A 24022-nucleotide genomic window follows, 5' to 3' on the forward strand; every position below is an offset into this window, starting at 1 on the left:
CAGTGGTTGAGAGTTCGCCCGCCGATGCAGGGGACATGGGTTCGTGCCCCAGTCCGGGAGGATCCCACATGCCACGGAGCGGCTGGGCCCATGAGCCATGGCCGCTGAGCCTGCACGTCCGGAGCTTGTGCTCCGCAACGGGAGAGACCACAACAGTGAGAGGCCCGCGTACCGCAAAAAAAAAAAAAAAAAAAGATGCGTACTCAAGATCAAGATTTTTTTAAATTAGTAAGTTTCACTGCTTCATCAAGTACATTCTCAGGTATGATATTTTTTGTTTACTATAAATATATGGTGACAAAGAGCACAGTTTGAAGTAACTGCACTGATTTTTCCTAAGGCACCAGCAGTTTTCTCCACCACAGCTTATGAACCATAGTGTAATTGTCAACACAATGAAAAAGGAACTCAGTATTATTATTAAAATAGTTTTAACCCTTAAAGGGTCTTGGGCTCAACAGATAGCACTTTGAGCACTACTGTTTTACTAGAACAAAAATATATTTCTCATTTTTGTTATGTTGACTTTGGGTTGGTTACAGGTATCTTCTTCATTCTGGAATCCTGGCAGAAGAAAAAGCCTTTATCTGGCACCTGTTTTTCTTGTGGCAGAGGAAAATGAGCAAAATAAATTCATGCAATGGCTTCCAAAGCTTCTTCTTAAACATGACCTGTATCACTTCTCATCTTCCATTGACTTTGGTCAAGTCCCATGGCCAAGCTTGATGTCAATGGAAAGAAAGAAGTACTCCTCCCATAGGTAGGGACCCTGCAGAGAGAAGCCCAGTAAAGAAGGGAATCAAATTGTTTAGAATAATACAATCTACCATGAGCAGCAACTGAGTCCCTCTCACGTCCACACCAAACAGTACCATATTTCACTGTGGACAAAGAGCCACCTGGTAGCAAGCTGATAACACTCAGGATCTTTCCATCATGAAGGAACTTATCTCTGTGAAATAGACACTTGGCTTTTGTAAACAACCTTATGCTGACTACCCTGGAAACAAGTCCATTATTTATTACCTTCTTATTTTGAAGGGAGAATCCGTTTTAGGTTCTAGAAAACCAATTCACATACCAACTCAGAACACAAACCTTTCATAAATTATAGTTTTTAGGTGAGAGCTTATTATAGTTGTTTGATGTCTAAGTACAAAAAGGAGGTATATATACTAATAGGGACAGTTACGTATCTACTATTGTGGACACCCATCATATTCATCACTACTAAAAATTTCAACAGGCTTTAATTTGTGGGTATTTCTACAAATTTTATGATCTACTGCCTAATATATTAATGTAGTTTCTAATTTGCTGATATAATCTCTAATGTAGAAAATAGAAGTTAAAATTTCCAGCCTGCTTTATAGCTAAGGACATCGCACATTATTCTGTATTACATAAACCTCCAAGAGACTCTGATTTGGAAGTAAACAACGAGTAGAACTTCCAGTTTTGCTCAAGCCCAAGGCAACAGATACATTTGACTTTTGATGGTGGTGGCAGCCATTTTCCAGTGGTTACAATATAGAGTTCCTGTCACTGAAAAAGCACCATAGCCAACAGTAGTACCATCTGCAATCAAGTTAAGTACGTGGCACTTAGTGGTCAGCAACAGTAGCTTTCTCAAACCTAGTTCTGCAGTATGGTTTTGGGAAATGTTCCCAGAGGCTTGGACTAAAGTCCATATCTCTAGCACTCCCCAATATCCTTTAATAATTCCTTATTCTGTGAGCTACCCAATATTCTTTAATAATTCCCTGTTCTGCTTACAATAACCAGGGTGAGTTGTGTTTATTATAAAGAACTATGATTTACAATATTTGTATTATTCCTATTTTACACATAAGAAAACTGAAAGATTAGATTGTTAGATAATCTGCTGATATCTGGTTTCTCAGATTTGAAAGCTGAGACTTTGCTCTTTTATAGTATACAAATTCTACAATTAATTACTTAAATACTACAGGACAGTGACTGAAACAAATTTATCATCATTCTTCTAAAGCAGGAGTTGGCAAGCTATGGCTAATGGGCCAAATCCAACCTGCTTTAGTACAATCCACAAGCTAAGAATAGTTTTTACATTTTTAAATGGGGCTGGGGGAGAATATTAAAAATTACACGAATTTCAAATTTCAGTGTCTATCATAAATAAAATTTTATTGGAACACAGGCCATGCCCATTCATTTACATATTGTCTATGGCTGCCTTCCCAGTACAACAAGCAGACTTGAGTAGCTACCTAAAATATTTACTCCCTGGCTCTTTACAGAAACAGTATGCCGACCTCTGCTCTAAAATTCTTCTAAAATAACTGAGGAAATGCCAATGTAAACTAATGTTAAAGTAGATATATGTGTATTTCTATCATCCTTGATTACCTACTTTGAGAACATAAGACATGGAACACTGCACAATTTAACTCATAGTTAAAGCTGAACCACGAAGTCCAATTTTTTTTTCTGTCACTTACCTGCTTCTACAGCAAGGGCAAACACATCAAATTAAAAGATAGTGTCAAAAAACGTTATTTCCAGGACAATACCAAGTCACCAAGAGCCAAATGTACCTGACTATTCATTTTCTGTAGAAACTGAGAAAGCCAGCAGTAAGGGAGCTTTTTTTAAAAAAATAACTGGCATTAAGGTTTTTATGGGGAGGAGGGGGGAGAACAGGATTCAAGATTACAGAAAAGGAGCAAATAAGTGTAGTGTCCAAAGGGTTGATGCTTTGCAGGGGATAAAAAGTCCTCAATTCCTAAAACTAAGCAAAATGAGCCCAAACAGGACTCCATGACTGGAACATGCAGCTGCTAAAAAATGCTCATAACAGGGTGCCTTCTGTGCATGCCAAAATCCAGACCCCAAAAGTCACCAGATCAGTACCCATCCCTGATTCTTTTTTCCTCTTTCAGCGTCTACGAACTGAGTTACCTAGCAAAAAAAAATCATTTGTCCCTTTGAAGTACTCAGATTCAAACACTTTTCCCGTCATGTAGTTTAATAACGTTTTAGAAAAAAAAAATATTTCCCATCTGTTGGTAGTATTTCTAGCTCTATCTAACTATCTCCAGGCCCCAAAATGATGTTACTGTGTGGAATAAGTCATGTATAAGCCTTTATTCATATGCGTTCGGAAGGCAACTAACAGAAATCAGTTATCTAAGGATTCTGTGACATAATCCAAATAGGCTCAGAATAAAGTACAGGGAATTACTTCTAAATAAGGAGAAACAGTCACAAAGTTTCATACTTTACCTTCATTTAAAAATTAAGACACAAGTTGGAGCAACTTTTGAGAATCCATGAGATATGACCTCACCATATACAATAAAATACAATTCTACCATTGATAAAAGGTTTGGAACGTGAGTTGGTTGTTCAGAACTATTCTCTCCAGTGAATAAGGTTATATATAATGTATTATACTTGTTTCTAAGATAGCTCAGGAAAACTAATAACCACCCTCCCAAAAAAAGGATCACAGAATCAGATATAATGCTGACTAAAGATGTTGTTCAACTCCTTTATTTTACAGATATCGCAGCTCTGGTGAAGAGAAAGTTGGGTCACTTGCCCAGTGTCACCGTGGTACATATAAAATCAAAACTGGTAAGAGAGCCAGATCTATGACTCATTAAAGCCATATGTTGTCAGATTTCACCATCTCTACACATCAAGTATTTTTTTAATGTATATACATCCCAATATGGTGTAACTTTATCAGTATGTATCAGAAGCAATATTTAAAAAACATTTGCATTAGACTGTATTAGTTGGTGTTGTTTCACATAGTAAAGTAGTAAATAGGTTGAGTGAGAAACCAGCTGCACTCCAGAACACCTGTGGTATACTCCCTGCCTCACCTATGGTGAAATCTCAGAATAATTTTTCACCACCCAAGAGTAAAGGGAGTTTCCCCACTATATGTAGTCCTAGATACTCTTTCGTCCTAAATACCACTAAATACAATTTGTTCCAAGTTGATTCAAATGGATAACTGTGAGGGAATTTCAGAAATAAATTAAATACAATTATAGCAAATTAAAAATTTTGTTAGATTACTCAAATTGGCCTGGCTGCATTGCAAAACTTCTTCCAAAGATACTCCCAGCAGTCAGACTTTTAAATTGCTATACTCACTCTGGATTAGGCATCTTACTCTGGATTATGCATCTTACTTTTCACTCCCAGACCACTATCCTTCTCTTTCAGGTTTCTCCAGAGCCAAAGGATTGACTAATTTGAGCCCCACTCTACTCCATATTTATTTCCCTCACCTACTCAGGCAAAGTTGGCCCCAAGTTCTACGTATTTCTACTTTTTTTCTATGTAGATCTCTCTAGTCCTCATTCATAGAACCTCCTCAGAGTTTGATATCCCATTTACTTTGCTCCCTAAATGAACTAATACTGCTTCCATTTCCCCCTGCTCTTTTTCCGTTTTCCACACAGCTCTCCTCAAGGTTTATTTAGCTCTTGCTCTTCACAATTCCTGCTCTCACATTCCTATTCAGCTGATGCTACCCCCGCTTGAAGACTGGTTTACAACCAACACAAGTAACACTACTACCTGCTATGGACCCAGAGAAGGTAAAATGATCTGCCCAGTACCTTGTATCTGAATAATGGCAAGGTCAAGATTTAATACAATAGAGAAACTCTTCACCAACCAAGCATACACCTTACCCAGAATTTTATCAAACATTGTTTCAAAAATAATTCAGGGGACTTCCCTGGCAGTGCAGTGGTTACGACTCGCACTTCCAATGCTGGGGACGTGGGTTCTATCCCTGGTCGGAGAACTAAGATCCTACATGATGCGTGGTGTGGCCACAAAAAAAAAAAAAAAAAAAAAAAAAACAGAGGGCCATAGAAAAATGAAGAGAACAATGTAAAAAAAAATTTTAATTTAACACTAATGCATGATTCAAATAAGAACAGAAAAATAAATGGAAGTAGTAATGAAGCTATGGCACAAAAACACTTGTTAAATTCTTAAGCTTTCCCAAAGACAATATACAAATGACCAATAAGCACATGAAAAGATGCTTAACATCATTAGGTATTAGGCAATTCCAAGCCAAAACCACAGTGAGATACCACCACATGCCCATTAGGATAGCTATTACCAAATAAACAGAAAACAAATCTGTGCATCAAAGCACACAATCAACAGTTAAAAGGTAGCCTAGAGAAAAAAATAATAAAATAGAGAAATTGTTCCTCAAAAAAAAAAAAAAAAAAAAGGCAACCTAGGGAACGGAAGAAAACATCTGCAAGTTATATATCTGTTAAGAGATTAATATCTATACTATATAAAAACTCCTACAGTTCAACAGTAAAAAAAAAAAAACTGATTTTAAAATAAGCAAAGGATTTGAATAGACATTACTCCAAACAAGATGTACAAAAGACCAAAGCATATGAAAAGATGTTCAACATCACTCACTGATCACTAGGGAACTGCAAATCAAAACAATGATATCATCTCACATCCATTAGTATGGTTATTATTAAAAAAACCCACACCCATAGAAAATATGTGTTGGCAAGGAGATGGAAAAATTGGAACCTTTATGCACTGTTGGAGAGTATGTAAAATGGTGCAGCTTCTATGGAAAACAGTATGGCAGTTCCTCAAAAAATTAAAATTGAATTACTATATGACCCTGCAATTCCACTTCTGGGTATATACCCAAAAAACCTGAAAGCAGGGTCTGGAAGAGACAGCTGCACATCCATGTTCCTAACAGCATAATTCACAACAGCCAAAAGGTGGAAGCAACCCAAGTGTCCATCGATGGATGAAATGGATAAACAAACTGTGGTCTATACATACAATGGAGTAATAGTCAACCTTAGAAAGGAAGGAAATTCTGATACATCTATTAAACACTTTAACCTTGAGGAACATTATGCTAAATGAAAGAAGCCAGTCTCAAAAAGACAAATACCATATGATGCCATTTATGAGGTATCTAGAGTAGTCAAGTTCATAAAGACAACAAGTGGATGTGAGGGACTGGAGGAGGAGCGGGGATTAGTGAGTTGTTCAATGAGTACAGACGTTAAGTTTCACAGGATGAAAAGAGTTCTGGAAACTGACTGCACAACCACGTGAATGTACTCAGCATGACCAAAAAGTATACATAAGATGGTTAAGACAGTAAATTTTTTGTTGTGCCTTGCCACAATTAAAAATATTAAAAGTTTAAAAAGACAAAAACTAACAAGTGTTGGAAAGGATTTGTATGAATTAGAACACTTGTACATTGAGAATGTAAAATGGTACAGCCACGGAGGAAACAATACAGGGTTCCTCAAAATATTAAACATAGAATTACCACTTGATCCAGCAATTCTGGGTATCTACTCAAAAGGAATTGAAATCAGTGACTCAAGATATTTGTATACCAATGTTCACAGAACTGTATACAATATTCACAATAACCAACAAAAGAAAGCAACCCAAGTGTTCATCAACAAATGAGTGGATAAACAAATTATGGTATATACATAAACAACTGAATATTATTCAGCCATAAAAAGAAATAAAATTCTTTTTTACTGATAGTCAAAGGTACAAGCTTCCAGTTCTAAGATAAGTTAAGTTCTGGGGATAGAACATGATGACTACAGTCAACAACACCATATTCCATATTTAAAAGCTGCTAAGGGGTTAAAAAGTTCTCATCACGAGGAAAAGAAAAGTAACATTGTATGAGGAGACAAATGTTAACTAAACTTATTGTAGTAATCATTTCACAATAGATACATATACCAAATCATTATGTTACATACCTTAAGTTTATACAATGTTCTCTGAGAATTATATTTCAATAAAACTGCGGGAGAATTTTTTTTTAAAGAAGTGAAATTCTGATATATGCTGGAATGCTTAACATTATACTAAGTGAAATAAGCCAGACACAAAAGAAGAGATATTCTGTGATCGAATTTACATGAGATACCTAGAATAGGCAAATTCTTAGAGACAGATAGTAGAATAAAGGTTACCAGGTGCTGGGAGAAGAGGGGAATGAGGAGGTATTGTTTAATGGGTACAGAGTTTCTGTTTGGGATAATGAAGCTCTAGAAATGGATAATGGTGATGATTCACAACACTGTGAATATACTTCATGCCACTGAATTCTACACTTAAGATTGGTTAAAATGGTAAATTTTATATTCAGTGCATTTTACCACAGAAAATCCAGGTTTCTAGAAGCAAATGAAAAAGAAAAAAAAGAACATAAAACTGCTAAAAAAAATTCACAACTGTAATTTAAATTTTAAAAAAAGACTGTGTATCAGTCCCTGTTACTGACACCACAAAGATATTTCTATCATAAGTCCTCATGAAAAGGACATTGGTATATAATGAAGAGTGTCTTCAATAATAAAACATTCTAGAGTAACAGGCCCTTAATATACATGAGTAGTATATCTCAAGACCTTCACAGAACTTGTGAAGATAGCCACAGGCCTACAGTTCCCAAACAGGTCACTGAGGCACCCTAGAGTGCCAGAATGAATTCACAGATGCAATATAAAAGTTTTTAAATTTGAGGAGAAAACAGTAATACCCAGCATCTATCCGAAGCCACAACTATCCTGTAAGATTTAAATTGAGTTTTTAAAAAAATTTAAGGGTTTTTTTTTTTCATTAAAAAAAAGGAAAGCCATAGTAATCTGTGTGACAATAGCAAGCAGTCAAACAAAGGTATAACTGAAGTTGCAGAAGTAAGGTGGGAAAGAAAAAAATCTTAAGTTTTTCTGAATTCTATTAAAGTATAAATCTAGAAATCTAAGAAGCTCAGCAGAATCCAAGCAAAATTTAAAAACTACAAAATAATAAACAGAAAATTGAACATATTATAATCAAACTGCTAAAAAATCAGTGCTAAAAAGAAAAATCATAAAAGCAGCCAGAAAAAAATAACAAATTAAATACATAGGAACAAAGAACTGTAGACTGCCCATCAGAAATCAGAAATAATGCAAGGAAGAAGATAATGGATGGACTTCTTTTTTTAGGTACTCAGCTACAACAGTGACAACACATAATTCTATATCCAGTGAAAATACCCTTCAAAAATGAAGGACAGGGGCTTCCCTGGTGGCGCAGTGGTTGACAGTCCGCCTGCCGATACAAGGGACGCGGGCTCGTGCCGCGGTCCGGGAGGATCCCACGTGCCGCAGAGCGGCTGGGCCCGTGAGCCATGGCCGCTGAGCCTGCGCGTCCGGAGCCCATGCTCCGCGACGGAGAGGCCACAACAGTGAGAGGCCCGCGTACCGCAAAAAAAAAAAAAAAAAAAAGAACATGAAAGGAATGAAAAAGCAAGCCATATACTGGGAAAAAGTATTCTATGTAATTCTGACAAAGGACTTATATCCAGAACATATTAAAAAAACTTTAACGGGCTTCGCTGGTGGCGCAGTGGTTGAGAGTCCGCCTGCCGATGCAGGGGACACGGGTTTGTGCCCCGGTTGGGGAAGTTCCCACATGCCGCGGAGGGGCTGGGCCCGTGAGCCATGGCCGCTGAGCCTGCATGTCTGGAGCCTGTGCTCCGCAACGGGAGAGGCCACAACAGCGAGAGGCCCGCATACCGCAAAAAAGGAAAAAAAGAAAAAAAAAAAAAAACTTTAACAATGATGTTAAGACATACAGCCCAAATAAATAATGAGCAAAATATTTAAACAGTTCATAAAAGATATATGAATGTCATCAATGAAATGAAAACTAAAACACAAGGAGATACTACAAAACATCCAATAGAATGGCTAAGATTAAAAAGGCTAAAACTTCCAAGGTGGAGAAACTACTGGCAGGAATGTGAACTGGAACGACTATAGAAAACAATTTGGCAGTTTTTTATAAAATTAAACATACACTTACAACTTGACCTAGCAATCCCACTCCTAGGTGGAAAGAAGTGAAAACATTATGTCTAAAGACCTGTCCACAAATATTCATTCACAGTAGTTTTACTTTTAATAGTTCAAAACTGGAAACAATATAAACGTTCATCAACAGGTGAATGGATAAAAAATTGTGGTTCATCCATAGAATGGAATGGTACTAAGAAATAAAAAGGAACTAATTACTGACAGAGACAATTAGCACTATGAATCTTTGTTTTCTTTCCTGGCCACGCCACGCGGCATGCGGGATCTTAGTTCCCTGACCAGGGATCAAACCCGTGCCCCCTGCAGTGGAAGCAGATTCTTAACCACTGGACCACCAGGGAAGTCCCAACATGATGAATCTTAAAACAGAGGGAAAAAAAAAAAAAAAAAGCAGGCACAAAAGAAAAGTGTATGTACCACTTTCTATTGCTGCTGTAACAAATTACCCCAAATTTAGTAGCTTAAAACAACACAAAAGTATTACCTTATAGTTCTGTAGGTTAGAAATCTGACACAGGTCTCAGTGGGCTCAAATTAACATGTAAGAGTAGGGCCACATTCCTCTATGGAGGCTTATAGGGGGAGATTTATTTCTTTGACCTTTCTAGCTTCCAGAGGCAGCCCACATTCCTTGGTTCAAGGGCCCCCTTTCTCAATCTTCAAAGCCTACTTTGCTAAATTGTATCTCTGTGACCATTCTTCAGTAGTCATCTCTCAGACTAGTTTTTAAGGACTCAAGTAATTAGATTATACTCACCTATATAATCCAGGATAATCTCTGCCTCTCAAGGCCCTTAATTACATCTGCAAAATCCCTTTTGCTATGTAAGGTAAAAAATACATAGGTTCTGTGGATTAAAGTATGGACATCTTTTATTATGCCTACCAGGAAACAGAATGGAATTCCATTTATATAAAATTTTAAAAGAAGCAAAAGTAATCTGTAGTGTTAGAAAGCGGATCAGAGTGAAGAGTAGGACTGACTGCAGTTGGGAACTCTGTAATGAACATGAGCCTTGGCCTGAATTGTGGTGGTTATACAGGTATACTTATTTGTCAAAATTCAGTGAACTATATAAATACTTCAAATGGATACCTTTTATTATATCTAAAGTATGCCTCAACTGTTTATTGTAAAAGTCATAAATACTATCTTTACTCGGTATTTTGTTCTAGTTGGCTCATAACCTCAATACTCCAACCTATCTTTCTCATATACTTTAAGTTCCCACTATGGAAGTTTTCAGTAAAACGATTTATATGGCTAGGGAGTAAATAATATTTACCATTGGAGAACTATAAACACTTTTTATAACATTATTTCTAAAGAAAAACCTGATGCAAATTCCAGTTCAAGTATAGGAATTTAGAACAAGTTACAACTCTAGCAGTGGTACATTCCTAAATTCCATATTGTGTATTAAGAAATGAAAATCCTGCATGTTGCTGTGGTGTTGCTTCTAGAAGACAGTTCAGAAGCAGTAACTAAGAGGAGCTAAGAACCCAACAGACCTGGGTGTGGCTGTGACTGGGGAATCATCTGTGGTACGACTGGGGAATCATCTGTGGTACCACTGGGCAACCACTAACAACATTAAGGTTATATAAACCCAGAAAATTAACCTCACTTCCCTGCAGTAATACTAAACAAATATTCTTCTACACACATACAATAAGTCAAGAAACAGGAACGTCCATCCTATAGGCCACATTTAAACTACTGAGGCCACTAAGAGGACATCTCTCCTCACTTGCAAAACTAAAGGTATAAAAAAATTTTTAACTCATTAGCATTCAAAAAGCCTCAATGTATAGAGGGGTGGGATAGGGCAGGTGGGAGATGCTAGAGAGAGGGGATATGGGTATATATATATGTATATTATAGCTAATTCACTTTGTTATAAAGCAGAAATTAACACACCACTGTAAAGCAATTATACTCCAATAAAGATGTTAAGAATAAATAAATTAGATATTCATTAAAAAAAAGAACAAGTGTACAAGGGAAAAAGGAAAAAACACTTTGAAGTGAATCCACTTAGGGGAAGGCAAAATTTCATGCAAAAAGTAAAAGGGTGTTACTGGCACTGTATGGTGACAAATGAAACAAAATATTGTGGAAGAAAACATTTATCCAATATTTACTAAAATTTAGGTTATAATTGCAAGGATGTAATTGTTTTAGAACAAATATAAATCTTGTGTACTTTTCCATATGCATGTTGTAGTTAAATGAAAAGTTTGCTTAAAAACATTAAATCTAATGTTGACTTTTTGGACATATAATGTTTCCGATAAAAGTGTCTGATAGCAAAAAAAAAAAAAAAAAAAAAAAAAAGTTGAAAAAAAAACAAATAGCCTCAGTGTAGAGATATCCTGTTAGAGTTTTAGACTTCCAGTTCTAAAATGTAAAAAGAACAGGAAGAATTCTTTTTAAATTCCTGTAGTGACAAGAGTATTTTTTACTTATGTGGCACCAGATGAATTTTCTCAATGGGAAAAAAGAAGAAATCCATTTCCATCATGGATTTTAAACATTGGGCCTGATTCCTGCTGCTGAGGAACTGCATGAACAAGCTTCTTGAAATTATATCAATTCTCTAATGCTAAAAAGATTCCTTCAAAAATGGTAAGTAAATTACCACTTACAGCACAATTTAAAGCATCACTTTTGAAAACAAAAACCCTATACTTGAAAACAGAGCACATTTGACACTGTTATGAGAATTGCATGTGTTATTAAAAAGAAAAACTATGTAAAAGTCAATGTATATAATTTACACAAACATAAATGACAAGTCTAATCAAAATTACTTGAAAACACGAGGACAAAAAATCCTCATCACATTTTTAGTAGCATGAGTTTATATCCAGTCTCTCTTCTTTCTTAATGTAAGCATTTATAATACCCCTTCCAAGCATTAAAGGTGTGTCAGTCCTTAACATTCTAGTGGGAAACAGATGGAAGGGAAAAAGTCATCCAAATAAATGTATAATTACAATCAGGAGTAAATACTAAGAGAAGTATTTCTATGACACCAAGAAAGCCCTCTCTAAGCAAATAACATTACTGCAGCCACCTGGTACATGGGGCTTGGTAAAGACTGATGATGACCATTCATATTTTTAAGACAAGCTATGCTAGTCCCAAACCCAGGTGGCTATGCTGCTGAGTTTCAAAGACACTAGTTACACATCTTCACAAGGACTCAACATTTTATTTCAGTAAAGTTTCGCATGTTTTAATTTTAACATGCTAAATGTACCATGTTTAAATTTTTCAACTGAGTCACTTTGCTGTACAGCAGAAATTAACACAATATTGTAAATCAACTATACTTCAATTTAAATAATTTTTTTTCAGAAGTGTAATCAATGGGTCACGGTCACTGATACCACCATGTTCATGTATCTAACCTCAGAATTTATATCTAATTTAACTTAATAACATCAAGTAGTAGTTAAGAGCATGGCTAGAGTCAGATTTCCATGTGATCCAAGAACATTACTTAATCTAAGAAAGAAAAAAGGATTGGGAAGGAACAAAAGTAGGAGTGCTTTTCTCTAGCTTAGCCAAATAATATAAATTAAAGAGCTACTGGAAGCTTTGTTTCGCTGATTTGTGGACCAGATATAAGTATCTAGTTTGCAGAAAGAAAGAATCACATGTCCAGAATGTCCACTGAGTCTTTCTCACTCTGTTCCCAATTCCACAATATATCCCCACACCAAATTTCATGAGATACTTTCCAATAAATTCTCCTTTTTCATCAAGCTCCCAGTTATTGGGTTTTGTAATTTTAAACTCAGTCCTAAATCATAAAACAAACCTAGTCTATAACACTCTAGAAGCTTAAAAAATTATAAATGTACAATTAAGTACTAAACAATCAAACCCAGTTAAACAACAATCATATACATAAATGTGCACAAACACACTGGGTTTTAAACTTTGATAAATGTTTAACACCATAATTTTCCATTTCTGCTACTAAGTTATGCTTTGCTACTTTTCTGATAGTTCTGCCACCTACTATCTCAGATACCCAAGCCAGTTCTTGGCCTTTCTCACTTTTCATGTGGTTATTTTAGCTGGTCTATGTGCCCTTTAAGTTTTCTTTTTCCCAAAACCCTTATTAAAGAAAGATTTCTATAAGCAGTAGGTAAACAGATGATTTCCTGCAGCTACCTCACTTTTTTATGTACCTTATGAACCACTTAGGTAAATTCCATTTTCAATTAGTAAAATGCAAGTCAGAGACTCTGACCTCAGCACTAAACATGTATAATCCTACATAAAAGGTAATCATTGTAAAATGACCATCAGCACCAGACTGATTCCCCCAAGCAGCACTGGCCAAGGCTGTGAATATTCAGAAGGCAGTAAATAGTTCAGCAGCATATATAGTAGGGTGTTTGGTGGGTTTTTTGGCCTTCCATGAACTAAATTTTATATATTCACGTATATACACAAAAAATTAGTTACTGAACTAATTTTGATTAGTTCAGTAACAAACATTCTTATTTCTTTTTTTTTTTTTTTTTGCGATATGTGGGCCTCTCACTGCTGTGGCCTCTCCCGTTGCGGAGCACAGGCTCCGGACGCGCAGGCTCAGCAGCCATGGCTCACGGGCCCAGCCGCTCCGCGGCATGTGGGATCTTCCCAGACCGGGGCACGAACCCGTGTCCCCTACATCGGCAGGCGGACTCTCAACCACTGCACCACCAGGGAAGCCCTCTTATTTCTTTAACTTAGGGAAATAATAATTCAAACTGATCAATCTAGAAAAAATGTATTTCTTTGATTTCATGCTGTACTCATTAAATGTAAGACTTGGAGTCTAAAATAAGGATTTTCTTACAATTAGTGCTGGCCAGCTAGCATCACGTCATATCTGTCCTTGCTTGTAATTACGCAACCAGCATCAACATTTGCACAATGGAGGTCAGCAACTTGGGAAGCTGAAACAATAGTTGACCACTCTTTTAAACCCCACATATCAGAGTTAAGGTGAAAAGGTGCAGGAGCTGGAGAATAATAAGAAATGTTTACAACAGTTCCTAAAGCTAAAATAAAAAAATAAACTAGGTCTACCTAATTGCAAAGTCAGCTTAAGAGCAAAGCACCAATGGTTTTTGGTTCTTTTCTGGATTCTTTTAAGAAGTGCTCCTACCACCACCCCCACCAACACTCTTCGTGGCACTGAAGACAATGGAGAAACATTAGTAAGTCAAAAAGTGACTTGGAAGTCCTACTGTAAAAGTGAAAAATTAGGGGAAATACTCTAATCAATTTATTTCATGTATATTTTCCTCTCATTTAACTGGAAGAGTAGTATATAACACAAAAAAACACTATAAGATACAGATTCTAAGAGGTAAAGAAAAAATTTTAGTTTAACAGCAATTTTCCTATTTTATGGGGATATGCAAAATAACAAAATATCATACATCTGATGACACATTAAAATCATTAAAATATGTTAACTTCAGAATGAAGAAAGCCTTTCAAAAGTATACCACAAAACTGAGAGGCAATTTTTTTTTTTTTAGAGAAGCAATTTTGAAACGATGAAAATTTTGATCAAGATAAAGTCTGCTTTATTTAAAGTCTGCCCCCTGTGATTTCTGCCAGGCAAGCAAAAGTAAAAGATGCATTACAAACTAACAAAAAAATGTATTTCCAAACTCAACACAATGGGCTTATCACACTATATACAAAACTCCTGGGCTTCCCTGGTGGCACAGGGGTTAAGAATCCGCCTGCCAACGCAGGGGACATGGGTTTGAGCCCTGGTCCAGGAAGATCCCACATGCCGCAGAGCAGCTAAGCGGGTGCGCCACAACTACTGAGCCTGCGCTCTAGAGCCTGCGCGCCACAACTACTGAGCCCATGCACCTAGAGCCCATGCTCCGCAACAACAGAAGCCCGCGCACTGCAACGAAGGGTAGCCCCCGCTCACCGCAACTAGAGAAAGCCTGCGCGCAGCAAAGAAGACCCAACGCAGCCAAAAATAAATAAGTAAAATTTAAAAAAAAAATACTCCTACAAGTCATTCCAAGACCCATCACCCAGTTAAAAAACATGTGTCAACAATAAGCACATGAAAAGACACTCAACATCATTTGTCACCATGGAAATTCAGATTATAATCACAATAAGATAGCACTGGAATGACTGAAACTAAAAGGACAAATATTAAGTTTTAGCAAAGATACAGGCAACCAGAACTCTCAGACATTGCTACTGGAAATGTAAATGTACAACCATTTTGAGGAGCTGTTTGACAGTATCTACTAAAGTTAAATAGACATATATCTATAACTAACTTATAGCCCACCTATTACATTTCTAATATACCAAGAAAACGTAAGTACTTAGATCTGCCAAAATACATATTTGTGAATATTCACCGCAGTTTTATTCAAATAGCCCAAAGTTGAAAAAACCAAATATCTGTCCATCCAAAATAAAATTAATAATAGTGTTATATTCCCATACATAGCAATGAGGAAAAAACCAAAAACACTGACACGACACAGTGGTGACTCACAGATTTACTAAATGAATCTAGAGAGTGGACACAGGTCAGCGTAGTGGTTCCCTTTGGTGGGAGAGATAACTGACTACAGGGGGAGTACAAGGGAACCTGCTGGATGGCAGGAAATGTTCTCTATCTTGATCTTAGTAGTTACATGGGTTTATAACATGTTAAAAATTAATGGACACAACTAATTTGATGGTAAGAGAAATTAGAAAGTGACTGCCTGAGGTAGGGAGAAAGGAAAACTGAATGGAAAGGAAGCCTGAAGGAACTTTTTTCTGGGTGATGGAAATGCTCTAAATCTAGGATGGGTTGGTTATATGGTCATATAAAGCTGTCAGAACTCATCAAAACTGTACATTTAAGATCTGTTCATTTTACAGGAAATTATACCTCAACTGAAACAAAGTTTACTGAGTTTAAAATGTGTGTACTCTACCTTATGCAAGTTCTACCACAATAAAAAAATGAAGAGTCCAAAATACAACAGTTCATCAAAAGAAATGACCCAGATATATAAAAAGATGCTCAACCTCAATCAAAATAAAAAACAAATTAGAAGGACATTAAATACCATCTTTACTATCATATTAGCAAAAAGCAAAACTGTTTTACTTGGTTAACACTATGTTGACAAGAGTGTGGGCAAAGAGACTCACATTGGGAGCACCGGTGTGAACTGAGGCAGCCTCTGGAGTAAGTCTGGCAATAGCAACAGCACTCGCAAACACGCATATCCTTTGACCCAGCAGTTCCAGTTCAAGTAATGCATCACACAGATATCCTCACATACATAAGACAGATACAGCAAGGTTATTTACTGCAACATTGTTTGCAATAGCAGCAGACTGAAGCAACCTAAATATCCATCAACTGTGGGAACAAGTTAAATAAATTAAGGTATATTCATACAATAAAACACCTTATCACCATTAAAAAAGAGGAGGGGAGCTCTTCAGGTGTTGATGAGAGATCTAAAATACATTAGTGAAAAAAGTAAAGTGACTAGTATCCTATCATTTGTGTTTAAAACAATACTGAAGAGAATGTAAATTATGCACTTATTGGCTTTTATATATATGATATTTCTCTGGAAGGATACAGAGGAAACTGATAACACTGCTTGGTTTCAGGAAAGTAACTGGTGGCTTGGAGGACTGGAGAAGCACAGGAGAAAGAACACTTTTGAATTTTGAACAAGGTGAATAAATTACCTAGTCAAATCACTTTCAAAGCAGTTATCGGCTTCATTTCCTATACACACAGAGATATACTTGTATAAACACATAATATACATAATGGTCTCAGATTCCCCCTAAATAAGTCTGGTTTAAAGTTTTGTTTTATTTTTAATCCTTAAGAACTATCAAGAGTCTGAACTGAACTTATTACAATTGAACAGAAAATAATCAGTACTACTTTGTCCAAGGAAATGTGAATTCTCAGCCCCATCCCAGACCTACTGAATCAGAAACTGCGGGTGGGGCTGAGAGATGTTAAAACAAGTTTTAACAAGTTCTCCAGGTGATCCACACTGAAGTCTGAAAACTACCAACACAGTTCTCAGTTAAGACTTTCACCTCACACCTCTACCATGGCAAGACCCTCAAGAAAGCCAACATACCCTCCAAGGTGCCAGCAGGACGATCTGATCACATTACCCTCCAACTCAAACTCCTTGAAAAGGTCCCTCAACTTTCCAAAGCCTGGCTTACCCACAAGACCTTCATGATCAGGATCCTGCCACCACTTGCTCCCATCTTCTCCAACACCACCATCCCACACAGAGATCTCTAGACCTACCTCACGTACCATCATCCCCAGTGGTCTTGGCACTGCTCTTCCTCCTCTTGGAATAGCTTCCCTTGCCCTACTTCTCCACTCAATTCCACATTTGGCTAATATCTAGTCATTTTTCAAGACTTGTTCCACATTCCACCTGGCCCAACATTGGGTTAAGAATCCCTCCCATGTGTTCCTAAAAGAAACCTACACTATCCTCCAGTTCTTAGTATTTCCTGTTCACTTGTAGCACAGTATCTGGCACATAAGAGGCACTCAATAAAATATGTTAGAAGAAAAAAAAAGATCTGCTTTCTCGTATCTAGACTCCTTGGGATCAATGTCCATGTCTTATTTGACCCTGGATCCCCAGTAAGAATACTGGCACATAAACACTTTTTAAAAGTTTGCTGAGTGAATAAACGTGGTTCAGAAACCATAAGAAAAATCTGTTGTAGAATCACAAGCCAATACTGACACTCTGTAAGATCTGTATAAAGACATTACTTCCAGAATTAGAATAAAATTTTGTTGTGATTCCAATAAAAGGTAGCCAGGGTTTCTTGGAAAAATGGCTGATTCCAGGGCTAGGAAAGGGAAAATACAAGATGAACCTGGAGCATCTTGTATGTCAGGAAGCAAGTGATTAAAAAAACAAAGGATGGGTCATGTTGAAAGGGTGCAGGAGGCAGCCTGGACGAGTTCCCAGTGGCCAAAGCTGGAACAAGCTGAGCAACAAATTAAGGAGAAATGATATTAATTTATAACCCAAATAACGAAATAAATATCTACGGATCCACATGCACATACTCGATTGAAAAAATACATGAGGGAAAAGGAACACGTTTGTACAGAAAAATCCTCAGAGTACCTCCCCAAAATATTTCTTAATAACTGTAGTAACTTCAACACATGTCCACAAATTCTTTGATACCTTCCCCTCTAGCAGGTGGAACTTAATGTCCTTCACACTTTAAATGAGGACTGAACTTACTTACTTCTAATGAATGGAGTATGGAAAGCAGAAAAACAGTAATTTCATAATGAATAAACCTGCTGAAATGATAATAATGTAGTTATATTAGGTTTAATAAAACATATTTGTTAAAAACTAATTTCATTTGTTTCTTATCACTTTTTTCAACGTGGTTACTAAAAACTTTAAATTATGTGTGGTACACAGTGTATGTAATTGGATAGTGCCAGTCTAAACAATTCTAGATGAAAGGTTAACGGTCTTGACCAAGTGATCAAGGTTAACATCACCAGTAATAATTACCTTAACCAAGTGATCATGGTTAACATCACCTATAACAATTGATAGTATTGTATGTAAACACTGACATGTACCCCTGATATAAGACAGGTACATCACCTCTGTGGTATTCTTCCCTAAGTATCCATAACCTCAGCCCTGTACTCTTCTGTGCATCTAAAACTATTTCAAAATAATAAGTTTTTTAAAACACAACATTTATGTAATGTTAAACAGTACTTAATTCAGATTAACTTCTAGTTAACAAACTGAGAGTCTAATGACTTTTATACTAATATAAACTCTTTTTAAAAGCTTTGAAAATATATGAAAATGTCACTAACCTAGAATTCAATAAAAATTACACCCACTAGACTCTTCATGAACTAGCAGTACTATACCAATTTATTTTTTTGTGACTATTCTCAAATAAGTACCTAATTTAGTTATCCCTCAGTTAAGATATCATGATGACAAGGGCAATTTCCCCCTCCTTGCATTGTCCCTATTTTGTCCATTAACCGTTTGGATATCAAATTAATCCCCCATCCCCACAAGCCCCTAGTCTTCATACCCCTGTTCCCCACAAAAAGAAGAGCAGTAACAAGCCAAAGAGAAGAAAACCTGGATGCTCCATTCTCTCCTGAACTTCCAATTGCCTTTTTTTTTTCCAGAATTCAGAAATGTGGACGAGTTTGCAAGACTCTCAAAAATATGTGGTGTCACTCTCACCAATAACACTACCAGCTCAACTTTCTCCCTTCAGTCCAGAGCTAGGCCCCTTTCCCACTGAAACCATCATGTTATCGTTCATGCACTATATCCAGGGATAAAATATAATCCTGCAGTTCTGCTTAAAGTCCTTCACTAGTTTCCTGTCACAGAAGAATGTCCAAAATACTTATCACAGCAAAGAAGTCATTTCATGATATGATCCCTACTTACCTATCCTGTGCATTCTCATAACTCTCCAGCTTTCAAATCATGTGCTACACATAAACCAAACTGTTTGCGAGAAAAGATCAACATGTTTGGCATCTTTATGCCCTAACATATGTCCTCCCCTTTTGTTATATCACTCACATATCTATTTTCATTGTAAATTATTTTAATATACATAGATTCTCAGTTAGTAGTTAATATGGGCAACACTTGAAACTTATTTTTTAGTATTTAAAAAATTATGAATGTGAACAGCATTTTCTCATAGTACTTAAGACATATACTTTTGGTACAACTTCTAAAATGTGTAGTACACAGAGCAAAGTAAAACCTGAACTCCTGAAAAATTATTGGCTTTGATAGTCAGCAATCACACAATTAAGGGCATTAAAGAAAAATCATTCTCAAAAATGTGTTTGGTGCTATTTCTTTTAATTTACTCTACAGTGAAATCGGATGTAACAAATGCACCTGAACTCAAAGACTACTGGACTAAACAACAGAAGTTTCTTCTTCAGACGTCTAAAAAATATTTTCTTTATAGCTAACTTTTTCAAAATTGAGAAGGTGTCAGAGAAATGCAAGTATTTTCTTTAGCAAAAATTGTTCAGGTAATGATTAACCTGAAGAGATCAGTATTGTACATTTTCATTTAATTTGGCTGAACACAGACCTAATTTTTAAATTATATGTGCAATCACAGGGTCAAAGAGCATTAACTCCAGAAGAGACCTCAGAGACCTGGTTCAATGTTTTAAAGATGAAGCAACTGAAGTCCAGGAAGACTACTATCTTTTGGGTCATAAAAGGCTTTTCCTACATGGCTAACCATTTTCTTATTTTAGTGAACTGCTGAAATATTGCCCAAAATAATTGTTGGGAACATGTAACTTGTTAATGTTGTTACACGCTAAAATTATTTAACTACTGATTAGGAGGAAGGAGGTTATCTTCCTCAGAAATTAAAATATCCCCGAAATATGTATAATTAACCTGTTGATAATTTTCTAACAGCTGCCCTCAAATATTGGCTTCTATTAGCTGTTAAATTAGCAGAAGTAATGTTAAAAACAAAGCCAACATAAACAGCATCAAGTTGTTTACTATGTAACTCATTTTGAGAAAACAAATTCATTTAAATACCGATATTAGCCAGAGACAGAGTTCATAAAATTACAATTGCTACCACATGAGGGACCTCAATTTTTCGTTAAAAAAAAATGGATCTGTATTTGAAAAGGTTGGAAACCACAGAGCAAAAAAACCCAAAAAAGTGCCAGTTCTGGTTAAAGGAAAATTTCATCTGACAATCCATGGTGGATTAAAGGCACAACCTCCCCAACTATAAATGGACACACATTTTGTGAGGGGTGAAACAGGCGGGGGAGGCAGGAGGGGCAGAGGCTGCCCAGAACTCCCATCTTCACTCAATTCTCACTCCCCCCACTTCCACCGAGTACGTGGGACAGCCGTAGTTTTTATATGGCCAATGGCCATGGTGGGCCCCTTCCCAAATCAAACTCGCCAGTGCTTCAAGAATTTTCCAAATGAAAAAGAGAACGAGGTAGTCCTTACTCTACAGCAGGAGAAAACAGGATAAACACTGGCAATGGCACGTTATATTTTCCCCCTGGTAAAGAAAGCAAATCTGCTATGAGAAAATGAAACAAATCTACAAACAAACAAAAAAACCAAGGTTGTTAGCAAAGATTTCTGGTAGCTTTCAAATGGGTCTGTCCCCTAAAGCCCGGCTGGCTCAATGTTTTTCCTTATAATTGAGTTATTCAATCCATTTTGGATTCCATATACCAATAAATCTCCCTTTTTGGCTTAAGCTAGTCTGAACTGTGTATCTATCGTACAACTAAAAGAGCTCTGAGTCATCTACCAACCTTGGGAAGCTGACCATGATCACTCAAGACAGAAAATCACAGGTAAATGTAACTAAAGGTAAATTACAAAATCTCGTGAACCTGCACAAAACTTAAACGGGGGTATCTAGCCCTCATCATTTTTCTTGAATGAAATATGTATGTTAAAGTGAAGTACTAACCTACTTAAATCTAACATTTATTATTAACACATGCACATACTCAAATTGGTTCCTCAATTATCCATCTACATTTTTTTTTCCTGATTCAAACACCATCTTTAAGTATGTTCCTCCAAGGAAAGTGGACAGCACTCACATATGTCCCTGGGCTTCCAAACGTAGATAACCAAGGTATCAATAGTAAAGCCTCTTCCAACACTCCTCTAAATGCTGACCTTTTAATGAATTATTTCCAGTATTCTACTAAGGACAAACTAACTTAAGCCTATCAGCTGGTCATGAAAACATTCCTGAGAAAACAATTCACTCAAATATTTACTGAACACGTACCAGGTCCTGTTTTAGGTCCAGAGTGACAAGACAGAGCCCATCCCTGTTCTCAGGGAGTTTAAATTACAGAGGTGACTTAAAAAAAAAAAATCAACAATTAAGGATATCAGAGAGAGAGATAAGTGCTATGTGACAGAAAATGGCTAGAGACTGGGCAGCTACTTCACTGTGACCCCTCTATGTGACCTCTCTGAGGTGGTGGCATTGGAAATGAAATCTGAATGACATAAAAGAATTAGCCATATGACAATCGCAGGGCAAAGCCTGAGGCAAAGAGCAAAGCAATTAAGGCACTGAGACAGGAACAAGCTTGTTCTGTGGGTGTGGAGCTTGTATGGCTGGGCACAGTGAATAAGGGGAAGGGTGCCGTGAAATAGGATACGATTTGTGAGGTGGCCAAAGGGCAGAGTGGTGGTGGGACCCTCACAGGCTAAGGAAAAACATTTGTATTTTATACTGAGTGTGATAGAAAACCCAAAGAGAAAAGGGAAGGAAACTAACACTTTTTACGTATGCCTACAAAATAGTATGTACAAATGTTTCTGCCATGCATTCTATAATACCATATATGCATTCCTGTAAATTATACCATGTGTATTTATCACAATATTTATCAAAAGATCATTAGTATGCTGTTATGCACAAACTCAAAAAAAAAAAAAAAACCCTTTTCCTGTTACTACCAGTTCTCACTTATAGGAAGTCACTTCTACATTTATTTGTCAGACCAAATGAACCAACCAACCAATGTTATCTACTAGCAAAACATGCATGAAGAAAATGCAAGAAAAGCAAATGAGACTAGATAAAATAAGGCAGCCAGTTATTCACAAGAGTATATGATCCCAAAAAAGGAACAAACCAAGTAGAGAAGAAATTAGAAAACATACTTAATACAACAAGCAAAGAGCATAGGGATATGAAAGATTAGTTACCTATTTAAACAAAAGTACTCTCAGGCAGACAAGTAAGCAAAGGGTAAAAAACCGCAAAAGCTTATTCTATGATAAATTATCTGTTCATTCCATTTAATAGTACCTTGCCAGTTTCAACAACGTTCAGAGGAAAGTGAAAATGTTAATCTTTTAAATGTACTATCCTTAGTAATTTTTTAAATCTGCTGATGAATTTTAAACTTTTACGTATTGACTACAAATATTTCTTGAAACACCACTGTAGTTCAAAGTTTAAAACTGAAAATCTTATCCTCCCTGGTTTCCAGAAAGCAACTCAACTATCTCCTTCTGACAAAAGGATCATCTTTTATACCTCAATAAAGCTGGGGGTGGGGGAGGAAGGGGGGGTCACTTTGGAAGACTCCAAATGATAACAGAATCACAGCTACTAGGACCACTTATCTCCAACCTCCACTCCAAACACCCAATATCTCAGATTATCCTGGATATTTTCAACAGTAGCTAGAAGTAGAGGATGTTGCCTCAGCTCTGACCCCCCTCTATCTTCCACCTCTGTCTCATCATGACTTAATATCATTAAATGAAAATGTAACGCCACTACCAGCCTACACTCAATAGCAGAAACTCAGAAAGTATAGGATATCCCTATGCTAAAATGGGGGTAGCTACAGATCAGGAAAAGAGGAGGTCAGAATTAAGACCCAATCTGGGCCACAGAATCACTTGTACCGCAATGGCTGGTTTAAAGAGACAAAGGGCATGGAGTGTGCATCTCCTCTAAGCCCTAAGGGAAGGCCACGGTCAAAGGGAGGAGCTCCAGTAGATGCACAGACCGAACACACATGCTAAGATCAAGAACCAGGAGCCAACCAAGAAAGGCATTATCAGTATCAGGTAATTAGGGAAAAAAAAAGACCAAAAGGGGGAATACATTAGAAGAAGTGCATGAGTATCAGAAACACACGGACAAGTCCACACAACACCCCAAAATCAAGTTTAATTGCTAACATCAGGACAAGGTCTTTGTTTCTTTTAACCCAGGTTTTGAACATATTGTCTCTACAGACACCAAAGACAGAATGCTAGGTTATCAAGCAGACCCTCACAAGTCTTACAGTAAGAAGATGAATCCAAGGGTCAATGAATTTGTGAAAATGGAGGGATCCCTTTTCTACTTTTGTATATTTGAATCACCTCAAAGAAGTAAGGGTCTATACTAGGAAAGCTGTACCTCATTCAGAGAGCCTCAAGGATTCAACTCAATATGAATGCAAAGTCTA

General features: G+C 36.7%; 1 protein-coding gene across 3 annotated transcripts in view; it reads right to left on the reverse strand.

The window, feature by feature from the left end:
• Window positions 1-24022, reverse strand: part of TBL1XR1 (TBL1X/Y related 1) — a 179150-nt gene that overhangs the window by 141561 nt on the left and 13567 nt on the right. Inside the window, exon 1 of one of the 3 annotated variants that reach the window (XM_081235655.1) lies at window positions 21018-21344. The exons of the other annotated variants lie outside the window; for them this stretch is intronic. The gene's annotated coding sequence lies outside the window, so the exon portion shown is untranslated. Of the gene's footprint in view, window positions 1-21017; window positions 21345-24022 lie in introns of those variants that run through there. 3 annotated transcript variants of the gene reach the window in all.

This window comes from Mesoplodon bidens (assembly GCF_964165515.1).
Source record: "Mesoplodon bidens genome assembly, chromosome: 5".
Lineage (NCBI taxonomy): Eukaryota > Metazoa > Chordata > Mammalia > Artiodactyla > Ziphiidae > Mesoplodon > Mesoplodon bidens.